We start from the raw sequence: 14,715 nt of genomic DNA on the forward strand, positions 1-14,715 counted from the left end.
TTTCTCAGTGGCAGTCCCATTTCCTTTCTTGCTTTCAGAGTATATGTTCACTCCTTCAAGCCATTTTTCCTGGGATGATCAGTAGAGGAAGGACTGAAGCAGGGGAGGGGGAGCTGGAGTATGTAATCGTTCTGCTCCCTACTCCAGCCGCACGGAAGCTGCTGTTCAGAAGGGGCCTGTGTCTTGGAGGGTTAGTGGTTCCAGAAATGATAGCTGTGCTCCCAGAAAAAGAGGACAGGAAATCTCATTGCCTGGGTGACCATGTTCAGAGTTCAGAGTCATGGAGAGATGGAAGGTAGCCAGGGAAGGTTGGCTGCCCTGCTTGTGGGCTAACCTCCCAAGAGGTTGCTCAATTAATTCCCTACCTTCTAGGTCTAGTTGGTTTCCAATCCTTTCACTGGGATGAATTGGAGTGTTTTTTTTTAAATCCCTCCTAAATATTTTAAACATTAAAAAAAGAACCAAACTCCAATAAATCCAAACACAATTTTTAAAAAGTAAAGACATTAGGAAAAGTAACAAGGGATAAAAGCGCTCAATCCAAGCCATAGACAAGAACTCTCTCTGACATCCTTAGGTGCTTGAGGGGTTAATCCTGTGCTGCCCCGGGAAGCCACCTCCTTGGCTTTGCCTCCCTTCCCGCATCTGCCTTGCCTTTAGAGGGAAGTGCCATTTGCCTTCAGGTGGCCAGTAACTATCCACAGATGGATGAAATCCTCTGTTTTTGCTGTCCTTCACCTTGCCCCCACCTCCCACACCACTAAACCCTTTGTTTCAGCATCTCTAACTGCACTATTATCCTGGTAGAGCTGAAATACAAGCCCACCTGACTAGGTGGGTAGAGGGAAATGGGTGCTCTAGGTGGTTTCTCTTGTCCAGACCCTTCCACCAGAAGCAGGAGATAGTCTAGATGCCATCGTCATTCTTTGTTCCAGGAATGACAGCTTTCATTGTGGTGTGGGCACCAAGCAGTGGACAAAAGACTACAATGATTTAAGCCACACCCCTCACCTCCTCTGAGAGTGCAGAGGGGGGCACCTCTGAGAAGAGAATGGGCAAGCCTTTCAGATCCCCCATTTTTTAAAACCAAATACTAAGTCAATGCTCCGGTTACCAAGAAGTCATTTTTGTTTTTACCACTCCATTAGGACTACATTTGTCTCAATTTTTAAACAAAAGAGAATTTGAGATTCCTGATACCTTCCCACTTCCCCCACCCCCACCACATACACTCTATATCACCTTTCCTGACAAAATCTAGCTCACAGGTAGTCAAATTTTCCCATATTCCATGCTATGGACACCCCAGGTATGCTCCTCACACTGGCCAGGAGCCAGGTGTTCCCTGAATTTTCACTGAGCTTAGAAGAAACACCAAACCAGCTGGGCAAGTGTATGCTTCTGAGACTGTGGACAGAGCATATGGGGAATCTAGGGTCTGATGGACGCTGAAGCTGTTACTGAACACAGGCAACATAGTAGTTTATCCCCCCATGGGTCAGGGTAAGGGTTTGTCTAATTCATGGAGAAAGGGGATTGAGGAAAAAGGGAGAGTAAGAATTACAGACACAGAAGTATATTCTAAGAATTGCAGTTTAGGAGATAATTGTAAAGGCTTTTTATAGTGTTAAGCAAACATAAACACACATACATGATAAATTCATTCTTTCAAAACATATGACTACATTCTGGTCAGTTGTGTTATAGATGCATCAGCAACAGGGACAGACTTGAATCTTGTGCTCAGAGACGCAACAGCCTAGTGAGGGAGACCAGATCCCAAGCACCTGGCTTCTGGTTCCATTGCTCAGTTTCTATATCTGTAAACTGGACGTGCTAAGTGCTCTTTATTGCCTTATGAAATACTTTCTTATGAACAAAATATGTGGAGGTTGGTTATTTAATGAAGTTACAGTATAACAGAAACATAAACACCCTTGAAGAGTTGGAAGTAGGACACTAACATATATACAATATGTACAATAGCCAAAATTGGAGATGACCCAGTTGTCCATCCACAGATGAATGTAGAAACAAATGTGGTGAATTCAATAAAATATTATTCAGTCTGATAAAAGGATAGAATCCTGACATGTGCTACAACATAGATGCCAAACCAGACAGGAAAGGACAAATACTATAGGTTGCTCTTACATGCCATTTCTAGAATAGACAAAGCTCATAGAAAAAGCAAGTAGAGCCAGGTTCTGGTGGCTCACTCCCATAATCCTAACCATTCAGGAAGCTGAGACCTGAGGATAGCAGTTCAAAGCCAGGCCAGACAGGAGAGTCTATGAGACACTTTTCACCACCTAAAACCCAGACATGGAGTTGTGGCTCAAAGTGATAGCAAACTAGCCTTGAGCAAAACAGCTTAGGGACAGCACCCAGGCACTCCCTGAGTTCAAGCCCCATGACTGACAGAAAAAAAGTAGAATTATCACACACACACCTTGAATCAGGAAGGAGCAGATGTGCAGGGACCATTTACTGTATGGATCTGTGCCCAGGGCATACACTGTATCCACACAATCATTCTGATTTGATGGTAAGGTATTGAGGTAGGATACTCAAAATTAGTAGACCTTATACTGGAAAGGAGCTCACAAAGCAATCTCATGGTATCCAATCTACATGCATCAAGAATGCCTTCCACAATGTTCCAGATCAGTGAGCACTCATTTGTCATCAGCGCCCACTATCACAGTCCCACCTGGACCAGTCCTGTGGCTTCCAAGAAAGGCAAAATGAATCACAGTTGGTGTGGGAAAATATGGAGGAAGACTAAAACTGGGGTCAGGTTATGGGTAAAGCAGGGCAGTCTAAACCTCTTGCATGTGGTCACGCAAAAATTATGAGTAAAGCAACCAGAAGGTAAGGCTTGGAAAATTTGGAACATCCTTTTCTAATCCTACTGGTGATCTCATTGTGTGTGTCACTATGATAACTGGATCTTTTTCCCATATAGTTCTCTGTCCCAGTGATGGTGGATTTTACCAGGATTTTCTTTTCTTCTTTTTTTTTTTTTGCCAAAAGAATATGGACAGAACTAATTGCATGGCCACTCCAGGCCAACTCCTTGAGAGGTTTGGTGTGTTTCTGCCCCCCAGCCCCCACCCCTCCCTACCTACACTCCTGAATGCACCAGGAGAAGAACGTGCCCCATATGGCTCCTGTTCCAAGGAGGATGCCAGACAATGGTCCGGATCTGAACACAGCCACCCCAAAATGAAGCTTTCCAACCTGGAAAACCTTAAGTAGAAACATCCCAGCCACATGACTCTGAGTGAGAAAGTAATTATGAATATTTTAATGCACACATGATACACACACACACACACACACACACACACACACACACAGAAGGAGGGAAAAATGAAAAAACAAGTGTCTCCCTTAAGCCCCTACCTGAAGCTATGCCTGAGGTTAAATCAACCCTATAGATGTTTTTATTTTATGAACTTAAAATTCATTTTTAACTTAAATTAGCTAGGCTAGATTTTTTTCATTACACTATGGTTGCCTTCCAACTAGCCACCCCATTAGCAAATCTTCCTGGGGCAACTCTGGTACACAGAAAATTATTAGGGGATTAAGAGAGGGGAAGTAGAGCTAGGACCGTAAATAAAATCCAAGCCATAATAAGAAGTTTTTATCATAGTTAGGCTCCAACACATTTTTTATTTTGTCTAATAGCATTTGAGAGAGATGACTACCAAGTCACCTTGACCAACTTTTCTCTCTTCACACCCGAAGCAGGACAGGAAAGGAAGGAGGAGAGGTAAAGTGGGGCCTTTCTTGACTGAGCTCACAAGGTGAAAGAGGCTGGAGTGCGTGAGAACCCTCACACTGCTCCAGGAGGCCACGTGCAGGTGATTCACACCTGGCAATCTTGACCCACCACGGGATAGTCTCCAAGGCTTCAAGAACCCAATATCATGGGAACCTGTTGAATTTTCAAGTCGTTTTTAAGGACACCTCTCTGCCAGAGATATCCCAGCATTCATGGAAGCCAAATCTTTTTGAGTACCTGAGGCCAATTCCATGGGAAGATGTACAACACTCAATCAGCATCCTTTCCTCCTCCCTTCCCAGTGACAACTGAAACAGAAAAGAGAGATGCAAACACGGTAGATGAGGATGGACAAATAATGTTCCCCTTACACTATATGAAATTAGAGGGAAAGGCAGTTCAATGAGTAATGACTCATTTGTCCTGCCTATATCAGGCAGTTTTATGCCTACACAACTGTGGTCAACTAGGCTTCTCTACAGAAATTTCTTGTCTGTCTGCCTGCTTGGCTTCTGGCTCCAGTTCTAACTGGACTTATTCAATGTGTCTCAGCTTTACCTACTCTGGGAAGCCATGAGAGGCTGTATTTTTGGTGCAGCCCTCCCTACCTGCCTAACCCAGTGGAAGGTTAATTCTTCCTGCTCCATTTGCAGTGGATGTGTCACATGATCTGTTTTGACCAATGAAATGGGTGTGGGAGTGAGTACAGAGTCAAGCCATTCTATGGCTCTACCACTTCTCCTCCTCTGCCAAGAGGACCAGCCAATCTCATACAAGAACATGAATGAATGACAAAGGATCCTAAAGGCCCCATGTAAGGACAGCACCATCACTCTAAGTTCTAGAAGGAAGAGAGCATGAAGCTGAACCACAGGAAATGTGACTATCAAAAATATAATTTTTTTAGTCACTGATATTGGGTTCATTTGTTTCCGCTGCATAATGTAGTCCAAGTTGACTAATACATTCCCTGAAGCAGATTTCCACAGCTTCTTCCCATATGTTCTCCTTACAACTTATGCAACAATTCAGTTCTATCCATTACCTCACTGCAATATAAACATTTACAGTTTTTCTTCCCAGCAGATCAAAAAATCCCTCCCCCCTCCTCTGCACCACCTACCATACCATTTTAACTATTCCCTTATTGCCTTGCACAAAGCTTGGAACACAGCCAACACAGAACAACTTGAATGAATTAATAGCCAAAGAATCTGAAAGCTCTGGGCATTCTTTCCTCTCCAAGGAGTGCACCCTTCTTGAGGCCCTTTGCCTTCGAAGTGACAAAACCCAAGAAAGGAGTTAATATTAACTTGTATGGAAAGGCTATTCTGAGAATCAAGAACCCTGGAGAAGTAGGGAGCTGGTAGCTCAGGCCTATAATCCAAGCTAACTCAGGAGGCTGAAACCTGAGGATCTCATTTCAAAGCCAGCTCCAAGAAGACAAATTATAAGGGACTCCTGTTGCCAATTAACCGGAAAAACACTGGAAGTGGAAATGTGGTTCAAGTAGTAGAGAGCCAACCTTGAGGGTACATACTGGAGAAAAATGACATCCAGAAAAATGACATATCCATTCGGCTGTAGCAGAAGCAAAAGGCAGAGAAATGGAGTCATCTACTCCGGCTTCTCCTTGGGAAGTAGCTAAGCTTGTTTGCAAGACAAGTTCAGATGGTTTCTAGTGCTGGAACCTGGAATTCTCAGCACAGCTCGGAATCCTGGCCCTGTTGACTCTTTCCCTGCCAAACTTCAGCCCCCAGCCACAGCCACTTAGAGCCCAGTCTCTGGACAACAACCAAAATGAGCCCCAAGCTAGATGACAGAATAGGGCAAGGCGTGGCCAATAGGGAGAATGCTCTGGTTCAATTTCTGAGGACAGAATCTCTTGGTTGTCTTATTTTTCATCCCATTGTGTGTCCCCATGCACTGCCACTGCCTTATCTGGGACCCTAGGTGAGACAATAGCAACCCAGAGGACAGTGCCCCCGGGGCCATGCCTTGCTGTCCAGTGCAGGGATCGCAAGCACTTCTAGGTGCTGAACAAAATCAAAACACAGTATTTATCCCGGATGACATGGACAGACCTAAGCTACAGTTTTTACCTAGAGGAACATGGACAGAACCACGCAGGCGAGGGGAAGTTAGATGAATGTTTGGGACGCCAGTTCCTGTTTGTTTTCCCACTGCCCAGGTCCAGGGTGCGTCCACGGGGAGCGGCTCCACGGATATCCACTGTGTAGCCCCATCGTCCCATCCCACCACACCCCATTGCTGCAAGAGGCCACCCAGAAATGGGGCTTGGAGAGAAGGAGGGTGGAAGGAAAGGGTTTGTCCAGAATCAAGGGGCATTTGCAAAAATATGCCCAGTGTTAAGTAGTACATGCAGTGCTATGGAGACCGGACAGCAGAACTGGGGTGGGGGAAGTGGCACGGCTGGCCTGCTGTTGGAATGGAGGTGGGATGGAGAAGGGGACAGGTAATGGGGGGGGGGGGGTAGCTGGCACCCTGGCTGGAAGTGAGGGCAGGTAATGGGGAAGGGGGTAGTTGGCACCCCTGCGGGGAGCAGGGTCCCCTGCTGTGGGCGGGTCAGGTAATGGGGGGGGGGGAGTAGCTGGCACCCGGGCTGGAGGCGGGCCAGGTAATGGGGGAGGGTAGCTGGCACCCCGGCTGGGGGCGGGTCAGGTAATGGGGGGTTGCTGGCACCCCAGCCGGCCGGGCTTCGGCCTCCCCACCCCCGTCTCCCCGGCGAGCACACGCTGCGGAATTCTGCCGGCACGAAGCGGAGTCACGAGCCGAGCCGAGGCGGTGGAGCGGGCAGGACAGCGTCGGCGCCCGGGAGCACGCGCGCGCGCGCGGGGGCGGACGGTGGGGCCGCACCGGGCAGGGGCCTCACGTCCCACCGCACACCTCCCCTGCCCGCACCTCACACACTGGGGGGGGGGAGGGGTAGAAAAACAACCCGGAGGGTCCGGCGAGGTTTTGGAGGGTCAAAGGAGGCCTGCCTGGGAGGTGGGGGGGGAGCGTTGAGCACTCCGCCCACTCCTTTCCCGTTTCTCTTCCCTCCTTCTTCCCTCCTCCCTGCTCCCTCTCCCCCCGGCTCCCGAGCACCGCGTCCGCCCCCGCGCGGGAGCTCTCGGGGCGGGGGCGGCGCGCGCAGCGGCGCGGGGGCGGAGGCGCCAGGCCAGAGCGAGAGCGGCCGGGGGGTGGGGGTGGGGTGGAGAGGGGGAGGGGAGCGGGCTCCGCGCTGCTACGTCAGCAGCCGGGAGAGGGGATCCTGGGCGCAGGCTCCACCTCATCACGTGCCCGTGGCGCCGGGCCGCGTGCCGCCCGCGTGACCGCCGCCTGCGTCGTCGCGCGCGCGCGCGCGTACCTGGTTCCACGCGTGGGTGGAAGGGGAGAAGGGGAGGGGATGGGTCCATCTACACCAGCGCCTTCACTCTCCCCCCACCCCCTTCAACCCCGACCTGGAGATCTCCCACCTCCCTTCTTTACCTAGCAGTTGGAGAGGCTAGGGGGCACCTGTGCCCTAATGCTGGCCCAGATTTAGAGGAGGGGGATGGACTGGGTGGGAAGAGGCCTGGCTTCGCTCTCTCGCACCTGCCCTGCCTTCCACTCAGGGTGGGAAGAGGCAGTGTCAGGGGACTTTCGCCCCAGGGAAGACTAGGACTCTCATTTAAAGGCGAACCTGGGAGGGAGAAGAACTTGGGAAAAGGAGGCTGGGGACAAGGGTCCCTCAGCCCAATTCTTCAACCTTCCCTGGCTGCCCCAGAGGCCAGGCCCTCCAGGCCTGGGTAGCCCAGGCACCCTGACTTACTGGAATTGGGGCCCAGCACCGAGCTTGCTGCATGAACCAGAATCCAGCATTGTCATCCTTCCCTGGTCGTGGACTTCACTGACTCCTGGGGAACCCCCCCCCCCACCTCTGCCACCAGAACCCCCAGGCTTTTCCCAGTAATGTACAGGCCAAGGACAGGACAGGCAAATTGAGCCATCCCCAAGCAACAGAATAGAAGGAACCCCATTTTCTGGGCTTTTGCAGTATGTCCTTAAGTGACCCATTCTCTGCAAGGTGTCAGGTGCCAACATTGCCTTGCTGCTGTGTTGAAACTTGTGCCTCCGCTGGTTGCTCTGTCTAGTGGCTGGTGGAAGAGGAGGGTGGGGCTGCCTGGAATGATGACTCCAAAGCCAAGCCTCCTAAAGCAAATAAAATGTCTCCACAGAGCCATTCTTAAGGTGGCTACCAAGCCTTGGGCTGAGGAGCCAGGGAGGCCACCTGTCAACCGAATGCCAGGCTCTGGGAGAGGGCAGGGCTGAGCTCAGTAGGATGGGGTGGTCTGATCTGACCTGGTACATTGCCTGATGGAAATCACTGGACTGGTGTGTTTGAAGGCAGATTTTATTTCCTAGGCAAGAGTAATTGCCATAGCACAGATCTGAGTGTTCATTTCTAGAAAGGTCAGGAAACCGGGGAGTGGATGGACAGACCAGCTGGATGGATGGATTGAGGGAGGGAGGGAGATAAGTCCTCTTTGGCTGAATATCAATGGGTATAGACAACTGCCTTTTCTACTCTAGGCCATCTAGGAGGCCCCTTGCCTCTGGATGATCAAATACGTAGAAGAATGGTCCATGCAACAGAATGGCTAGATATCACGAGGAGACAAAGGAAATGCCAAGTAAGGTCCCTAGCCCAAAGAAATTTATAACTTTGAGGGAAAGGTATAGGTTCTTTTTTTTTTTGTAATGCAATAATTTAATGACATCATACACAAAGGGGTATAGGTTCTTAAAACACACATTTAGGGACATGCCAGTATGTGAGATGCAGAGCTAACCTGACTGGTACAGAATAGGACTTTGATAGAAGGGAGAGCACAACCAAGGCCAAGGGGCCAGACAAGAATGGGGCGGGTTTGGACACATGGACAGAAGATTTGGCTGTGAGTACTGTGTCAAAGCAAAACCAAAGACGACGGGATGATTATGGTCAGACAGATTTGTCTGGAACACAGGATTCAGGATGGGGCAAAGGCAAGAAGATCTGCTTGAAGAATGAATCTACTGAGGCCTAAAGGAGAGATTTCTGGGCTCTTTGGAAGTTCCTGGGTGCCTAATACTCTAAAGCTGCATTCTCACCTTTGTTAGAAAGCCAGTGGGACTCCTCTCCATTGACCTATAACAGCAAAGATGGATTTATTCCAAATATGCTTCTTCAGCATCCTCGCTATCCACAGATTTACCTCTAGACCCCATCCCACAAGGGTGCCCTCTGTTTTGGAGCTCATTTTTTTTTTCTTTCAGTGTCACTTGGGTTTGTATCAGGACCCCCCCACTTGCTAGGCAGGTGCTCTACCACCAAACCATGCCTCCATCCCCGTTTTTTGCTGTGTTTTTTTTTAAATATGATACTTGCCTGAATGTACCTCCTTATGTTAGGCTTCTGATTGTAGGTGAGATAATGGGCACACACAAGTGACAACTCTCAGTTGACAGAGTCTTGCAAACTTTCCTGCCTGGATTGGTCTTGAATCCTAATCCTCCCAATCTGTCTCCCAAATAGTATTACAGGAGTGAGCCATCCGTACCCACTCCCTTCTGTGATCTCTTTTTGTGTCTTTACTCACATACTTTTTCCTTTCTTAGGAATGTCCTCTTCCCCCTCACCATTTCTGCCTACTCATCCTTGGGAAAAAAAGAAAAAGAAAGAAACACAGCTCAAGTGCCAGCTCATCCCCCAGCCAGATGTAATTTTCATTTGAGTTCCCACAACACTGTGTACTCCTCCTTGGCACCTCACATTCTACAATGTGTTATTGGCATGTAGAGACATCATCCTTCAAAGTCGGTACTGTTGATCTGGCCACTGCTCACCACCTCCATCCATGAGCCAATAGGTTCATTGCAAGCCTCATCATCTCTCATCCATCCTTCTGTGTGACAGACAGCCTTCTGAACAGTTCTGTTGCTTCCCGCTTGTCCCCTTCTGTTACCTCTCCCCAAAGCACTGTGTTTTGTTTGTTGTTTTTTTTAAACACAGACCACTCTCCTACTCAAAACCCTGCAATGTTCTCCCATCACGTGCAGGTGTTGTTTAAGACCTTAATGTGGTGGTCAAGACCTAAGATTTCTGGCTCCAGATACTTTTCAGACACCTACCATTTTACCTAAGTTTTGGTCAGCCTGGCTTTCTTCTCTTGTCAAATATTGCACACTTATTTCTGTCCCAGAGTCTTTGCATTTGTTGGCCCCTCTTAATTGAGTCCATGTCTGTTAGCATTTATGTGACTCCAACACTTCATTCCTGTCTCTACTCAGAACTGCCTCATGGCAACTTACCTAGAATACAGCTTTCTCCTTGTGACTGTCCTCTCCCTTACTTGTCTTCCTTCAGAACCATTACTAAACATAATGGGTTTATTTAATAGGTATTGTTTATGATCTCTCATTATCATGAAAAGGTAACCTTTGTGAAGTCAGAAACTTCATTGCTCATGGATGTAGAACAAAGTTTTGTTGTTGTTGTTTTGCCAGTCATGAGGCTTGGACTCAGGGCCTGAGCACTGTCCCTGGCTTCTTTTTGCTCAAGGCTAGCACTCTTATCTTCCTCTTGAGCCAGTGCCACTCTGTCCTTTTCTTTATATGTGGTGCTGAGGAATCGAACCTAGGGCTTCATGTATATGAGGCAAACACTCTTGCCACTAGGCCATATTCCCAGCCTTAGAACAAAGTTTCTTAACACACCCTAAGTGCTCAGTTTTTTAAATCTATGAATAAGTGAACGGATTTTGATTGTTAGTAAGCTATGAACTCTTTGAGGACAAGTACCATGTTTTAGACATTTGGGTCTTCCTCTCCAGCTCCTTACTTGTGTCTTATTATAAGTCCATTCATATATTTGTTGAGTGAATTTCAGATCATGAAGAGATCATTCCCAGATGATTTCACCCCATTAAATCAATTTTGGTAGTACCTTTATCCATGGGGATATGGTCGAAGATGCCTATCATCCCCCATAAGAGTACTGAGCTCTGTGTACATACATATGTGGCTCTAATAAAATTCAGTTTATAAGCAGGCAAAGCAAGAGATTTATAATAATAAAATAGAATAGCATAATAAGAAATATGTGAATATGGTCTTTCTCTTGAGATCTGATGTACTGTCCTCACCTTTCTTGTGCCTGTGTGAAATGACACCATGCTTACATGATGGGATGAAGTGAGGTGAATGATGTAGGCCTTGTGAAGTGGCCTAATGACCAAAAGTACTGTGACACTGGATCTGACAACCAAGGTGGCACCTATGTGGCTGTGGTGTGTCACATCTGTAGTGTGGGTGCACTAGACAAGGGGTAATGCAGACTTAGAGCCAATTAAAGCCATGGTTTCCTCCTGCAGTTCAGAAAGGCTTGCAGTTTAAAACATGAATGAACTCTGGAAATTTTTGTTCAATAATTTCAGATCAAGGTTAATTGAAACCAAGGAACACAGAACTACAAATCAAAGGGGACAAATGTTTAGAAGACATCAGGAAATAGTTTTTACCTACTCTGATACCCTAAAGATGACCCAGGCTTCATCATGGTGATATCTGGTGGGTCTATCAGTTTGCTCTTTCTCCAACTGTGGATCTCAAACTTGTTAATGGATTATGACCCATATATTTTGATGAAATAGAATGAACAAGGAAATACCAGAGCATGTTGCAGATTTAAAACTAAGTATTATATTCTCGTGTGTGTGTGTGTGTGTGTATCTTAAGTCATGATTTAAAATAAATAACTTTTGGTTGACTTGTGGCCCAAAAACTTTAAACACTTTAGATGTCCTGTAGATTGCCATTAGTAGAATGCATGCTTATATTCTAGCGCATTCTGTGGATTATCTCTGTGCCAGGCACTGTGTTACACAGTTTTACCTGCTCTATCTAGTACCCTTAACAAGTCAGAATGCAAGGTGCTGTAAATATTCTTCTTTTTTCAGAGAAAGCAATGGAGGCTTTACAGACATGAAGGACCTTGCCCACAAACACAAATCTGGTAAACAGCTAGGCAGATGGCCTACTTTTAGCATTCTCCTTAACTACCAGCAGCCCCATCTATTCTGATTTTCTGTAGTTAAACGTTCCCCATGGTTCTTGTCAGAATACAGACACTACCTATCCAGCATTTCTGAGAGGAGATGATTTTAGGTAGCAAGTAGGTGTCAATGAGATGTGTGGACTTCCATTCTACTTCAGAGTTCTAGACAGAATCACTGGTCTAGATGTGGATGCACACACACACACACACACACACACACACACACACACACAGCAGGGATGGGGAAGAACCATAATAGTAGCTGCTCAAGACAGCCATGTGATAGGAGCTGTGACTTCAGTGGAGTGGCACAGCTGCTAACAAGCCTCTAGCTTGTTAGGGAGGTAAGGAAATAAACATCCTATCACATTCTACTCACCTCTTTAGATCCCCTTCCCCCCCCTCCCAGCATTCTCCATTAACTGAATTGGTGATCTAGAGAGTATGTGGGTACAGTTCCTAAAGCCAGTCTCCCCTAACAAGTGGAGAAAACACAGGATAGACCAAAAGGGACAAATAGAGAATCCTCAACCCAGCACATCCTCAGCCCCAACACAGACAAACAAGAATTCTCAACACCCTAGAATGCAGGTTTTGGCTCCCTGAAAGATCTGACAGCTCACTCATCACAGCTCTCACCTTTCCCCAAAGGACATGATTGCAACTGGCCAAGTGGGGCATCATGCAGTCTTGGGCCACAGGGTGAGCCCCTCCCTTGGCCCTGACTTTATTCCCTGAACTGCCAACAGAGAGAGAAAGAAAAAAAAAAAAACAGACCATAAAAAAAGCTGCCCACACCCCCATCCATCTAGGCATCTGCAGCTCTGCCCGCACTCAGGCTTCTTGTCCATGATCTAATCATGGAAGAGGTCAGTGGGTTTTTAAACAGGCCAGGGATTTGACGGTCTGGATGGCAGAAATTTATTCCTGCCAGGATTTCATATGCTTCAGAGCTGAAATCCCTCGAGGGAAAGAAGCGGGGATTGAGGGGAGTAAGTGTGTGTGTGTGTGTGTGTACATGCACACATGTGTGCAGATGAAAAGAGGGACTAGAATGTACCTTGTGGAGGTATATTCCTGCTGTGTATACTCACAGCCTTTGCGAGCAAATGTGTGACTATACTTATAGGCTAAAATATGAATGAATGTGGTTGTGTGCAGGTGCCTGAATGACTGTAGTTTCTGTGAATGAATGCATCTGTGATGGAGGGGGTATGGGAACTCTTGCAAGTTGGATTAGTAGTTTGCAGGTGCTTGGCTTGCTAGAAGCACCCGTAGTTCTGTGTCTTTCCCAAAGTCTGTGAAATTGGTTTGAAAGGCCTGGAGGGGGAACACTTGGTTTTCTCATAGCGCCTCCCTTTTGCTGCTGCTGCTGGGCCTGTGTCATCATGAACTATTGTCAACTGCCTGGTCCTCCATGAAGCCTTAGGTAAGGAAGGAGAGAAAGAAGAGAAGACGAAGGAAAGCATGTGATCAGTCTGTCATCACTTGAAGGCTCTTCTGGCCACCACAAACTGTCATGAGATAAACTCTCAGCCCCTAGACTAGCCCTTGATATTCCCTGGGGCTGAGCAAAGGCAAAATCGTACTCCTGGCCTGCATATGACATTGAGTGACTTTCACTCCCCTGACCCATTACTGGTACAGGAGACAGATGCATATTCTGTCCTCTCACACCATTCCCATCTCTCTCCCAGATTTCAGGGAATAAAAGGGCTTCGTTGTTTTGGTAAATAATAATAAGCAAAAGATGGCTGAGTGGTTATGAATTGAAACCCTGATCTTGTGGGTCTATTTAAAAAATTAAGGTCCACTCATTTAAAAAAAACATAATGTGATTTCAATGTATCTTGAACCACCCCCTCTTCCACTCAGGCCCTCCTCCCTACCCCTTGTCAGCCAAGTAGCCTCTGTGATGGCCCCTGTCCACAATGGCCCTAATTAGTCCCCTCATTAACAGTCTAGCAGAGAGAGACCAAAGAGTGAGTGAGGGAACCCAATCCTTTTCTCATCCAAAGGCACAAGTGCAGCCCATTGGAGGAGGGTGAGTCAGAGAAGTAGATTTGTGGGTAATAGCTGAGCATGGTGGTACATGGCTGTAATCCCAGCTCTCAGGAATCTGGGGCTGAAAAAAAAATCCTAAATTTGGCACCAGCCTTAGCTATAGAACAAGACACTGTCAAAAACAACAAATTATCCCAACACAAACAGACACACACACACACACACACACACACACAAAATTGGTAAATGAAAATCACAAAACTGGTATAAACTTCCTTGTCTGGAGCTAGAAAAATCTTGGACCCACCCCCCACTCCAGATCTGAAAGTAGCATCTTACCTATGTGCTCCCATGAGGAAGGTACACTTACATTCATGTGTACAACTCATAAGTGTATATGAAATCATACGGCTGGAAAATAGACTGCTTAAAACTGCCTTGATAACTAGGTGAATGGGGCCACTGCCTCAATAGAAACTTATTTTTTTTAACAAATATAAATTTTAATGATGCAATCTAATGATCAGACTGCATACTTAAACTCCTCAGATTATACTATCTGAAGGACTGCTATGCCTTTTCTGCCCGGCAGCCATTGGAGGACACTCCCCAGCCCTTGCTTGTGAATGTACCATCTCTGCTAAGTGTGAATGCACAGAGCTTTGTGTTTGTATGAATGGGGGTTGCATGCGCTGGTCAGAGGCCACGTGAGACACGTGGGGGTGGGAATTATGTCTTCAAAAAATGAATTGGGAAAATGAAACTGGGAAGGTATGAATGGCAAAAACCTCCCTCACAGAGCCCCTCCACCACAATATCCACCACATACCATGCGACA

Source organism: Perognathus longimembris, chromosome 13, assembly GCF_023159225.1.
Source record: "Perognathus longimembris pacificus isolate PPM17 chromosome 13, ASM2315922v1, whole genome shotgun sequence".
Taxonomy (NCBI): Eukaryota; Metazoa; Chordata; class Mammalia; order Rodentia; family Heteromyidae; genus Perognathus; species Perognathus longimembris.